Below are 3,804 nucleotides of genomic sequence, written 5' to 3' on the forward strand. Positions count from 1 at the left end.
TTTGGTATCTCATTTTCCCAGTCATTTTGTCCAATTCTGCGTAATCCATAAGTTTCATTCTCCACTCTTCAAGTGTTGGTAGATCCTCTTGTTTCCATTTTTGGGCCATTAAGGTTCTTGCTGCTGTTACTGCATATTGAAAAAGTTTATAATCCCTTCTGATAATCTCTCTTCCTGTTATTCCTAACAAAAGGGCTCCTTGGCAATCTCAGTAGCATCTATCAAAACGCTCCTCACCTGTGCAGCCCACAGGATAATTATTGGTTACTTGTAGCTGAATTTGAATCAGCTTATTTCAAAGCAGCTTGCTTGTAAGATTGACTTTTTAAAAAATCATTTTAATGAAAGGCAGGGAAATCACCAAATCTTTATTGGTTTATTTGAACCCCACACTTGAAATGGAGGAGCCCCATCTACCAAGGAAGGCTGAGGGAACCTCAGAAAGGCATTTGGGGGAAAGGCTGGTTTTACAGATTTTTATTTTTTACAGAAAATTCACCAGCTCTACTGCAATGCAACCCTTATATAAGAAAAAATTAAAGGTGGTTAATATTTTAAAATTCGGTCAAGTGAAGAACCTTGGTGCAAAGCTGGAAATGGTCCATTTCCTTGCCCCCCAGTCCAAAGTGCATAGATATAAAACCTCGAAGCAGTTGTTTATACAGCCAACGAGCTACTGCCTTGCCCCCTTGACTCATAAAAACCACCACTGCTGCTGTATTTCTCTATCGAACTTCACATACACAAATACAAAACATAGCTTGCCTAGTGTGGTATACTGGTTAGAACATCGGACTAGGACCTGGGAGACCAGAGTTCTAATCCCCAGTCGACCATGAAGCTCTCTGAGTGATCTTGAACCAGTCACTGAACCTCAGCCTAACCTACCTTGCAGGGTGGTTGTTGTGAGAATAAAATGGAGGGGTAGAAAAGAACGATGTGCGCCAACTTGAGCTGCTTGGAGAAAAGTTGAGGTATAAATGTAATACACACTAGGGGCTCAAACACACACACACCGTTTGAGCTCTGTAAGGTCTACTGCTGAGTAGTTGTTCTTTAGTTGTTTAGTCGTGTCCAACTCTTCATGACCCCATGGACCAGAGCACGCCAGGCACTCCTGTCTTCCACTGCCTCCTGCTCATGTTTGTATCTTCGAGAACACTGTCCAGCCATCTTGTCCTCTGTTGTCCCCTTCCCCTTGTGCCCTCCATCTTTTCCAACATCAGGGTCTTTTCCGGGGAGCCTTCTCTTCTCATGAGCTGTCCAAAGTATTGGAGCCTCAGCTTCAGGATCTGTCCTTCCAGTGGGCACTCAGGGCTAATTTCCTTAAGAATTGATAGGTTTGTTCTTCTTGCAGTCCATGGGACTCTCATGAGTCTCCTCCAGCATCATAATTCAAAAGCATCAACTCTTCAGCGATCAGCCTTCTACTGAGTAGAGAGAGTCTATTTATTTATTGCATTTAAATCCCACCTCCTTCTCCAAGGAGCTCAAGGTTGCGAACATGGTATTCCGCTCCAACCCCAATTTCATCGCCACAACAAACCTGGGAGGAAGGTGAGGTGAGGTTGAGAGGCAGTGGCTGGCCCAAGGTTAACCAGTGAGCTTCATGGCACTCACTGGTTAGGCCTGTGCTTGTCCAACATCGCCTGCGCTCCTCAAGTGCAGCTTTCTCCCAATTGAAGTGCAGAGTGTTTGAGGACCAGGACATTTGCAGGGAAACCAAAATGCTCGTTTACAAAGCTATTATACTACCAACCTTACTATGTGCTTGTGAAACGTGGACCACTTATAAACGCCATCTCCAACTCCTCAAAAGATTCCATCAACGGTGTCTGTGAAAAATTATACACATCACTTGGGCATAGCTGTCAAGTGTCCCTTATTTGAAGGGACAGTCCCTTATTCCAGCGCCATGTCCCGCTGCTGTCCCTTATTGATGGATGTCCCTTAAATGTCCCTTAAATGATGTCCCTTAAATTTCAAAGGAAGCAGCTCCTCTCCCTCCCTCCCTGCCGGCCAGGGAGGAGGGAGGATCCAACTGTGTTGCTTGGCTGTGTTGCTCACCCAATAAGAAGTCTAAGAATGACTGGGGGGTGGAGCTTGCATGCCTTGTGTGTGTCTAGTTAATGCAAGCTGAGGGGGTTTTTGAATGCTGGACGCCATTTTGTTGCACGTGCTGCTGCAAACTTTGCAGTGCAAAGCCAGGCCGGGGAGCCAACTTAAGTTGAGGCTGCATAGGCCTTGTGGTGCATGTGATTCAGATTCTATTCAGTTGAACCTCAGTTGGTTGGACAGTGTTCTCGAAGCTACCAGCATGAGTTTGACCAGACTGCAGGAGGACAGGAAGACTGGAGTGCCTGGAACAGGTGAGGCTGCAGGTCCCTTATTTTGGCTGCTGGTCCCTTATTTTCAAGGCTGCTGGTCCCTTATTTTCAAGGCTGCTGGTCCCTTATTTTCAAGGCTGCAGGTCCCTTATTTTGGCTGCTGGTCCCTTATTTTCAAAACTGTAAGTTGACAGCTATACACTTGGGAAAACAGGCAAACTAATGCCAGTGTACTGGAAGAAGCACACATCACCAGTGTTGAAGCAATGATTCTTCAACAACATCTTCGTTGGGCTGGTCTTGTTGTTCAAATGCCTGGTTATCGTGTTCCAAAGCAGCTACTCTATTCTGAACTTTAAAAATGGAAAGAGTAATGCTGGTGGTCAACAAAAGAGGTTCAAAGACTCTCTCAAGGCAAATCTTTAAAAATGTAGTATAAACACTGACAACTGGGAAACACTTTTGCCTGTGAGCGCTCCAATGGGAAAAGAGCCTTTACCAAAGGTGTCGTGGGTTTTGAAGACACTCAAACTCAGGATGCAAGGGAGAAATGTGCTAAGAGGAAGGTACACTTGGCAAACCCTCCTGCCCCGAAACCAATGTCCGCACTGTGGAAGGACATGTGGATCTAGAATTGGCCTCCACAGTCACTTATGGACACGCTGTTAAGACCGTGTTCATGGAAGACAATCTTACTCAACTACGAGGGATTGCCAAAGAGAAGAAGAGGAGCACATGTTTTGCTTAGGACTGCTGCTCTCCTTTACTTTCGCCTTGCAGGAGGTTTAAGATATCCTACTCAGCTTCAGCTGGCTGTGGCTGATGTGAGTTGTAGTTCCAAGACATCCACAGGGCACCAGCTTGGGGGGAGATGGTTGTAAGATTTCACTGCTTTGCAAAGGGCAATTCTGCAAATTGATGACGTTTGCTTCAATCCGTGTTTGCTGTGCACTTTTTTTTTTAAGTGCTCTCGCTTCTTTCAGCCCAGTAAATTTCCACTCCTCTGCCATTTGCAGCACTTGTCTGCTGGCAGAACCTGCTGTGACCTTTATGGGCAGAGAAACGGGTTGTGTCATCGTTTAATGTTTATTTGCATTCCACACCAGCCCTCCACATTCCTGGGACAGGGGAGCTAAACTGAATTTGGGGGTGGGAGAAACAGCAGGAACAGCAGCAATGAAGAGGGGGAGAAATAAACAGAAACTAGCCATATTTTCTACCTTGTGCACTTCCAACGTGTCACGGGAAGACATGGTCACTCTCCTGCACTTTTAAAATCCCCATCCCTTCCCACCAATTAATTATTATTATTATTATTAATACCCCGCCCATCTGGCTGGGTTTCCCCAGCCACTCTGGGCGGCTTCCAACAAAATATTAAAATACAGTAATGCATCAAACATTAAAAGCTTCCTTAAATGAGTGTGTGTGCTCCTGTTATGAGAAAAAAACTGCTCCTTTTCCTTTGTGGGGTACC

Source organism: Podarcis melisellensis (assembly GCF_964234715.1).
Source record: "Podarcis melisellensis genome assembly, chromosome: 3".
Taxonomy (NCBI): Eukaryota; Metazoa; Chordata; class Lepidosauria; order Squamata; family Lacertidae; genus Podarcis; species Podarcis melisellensis.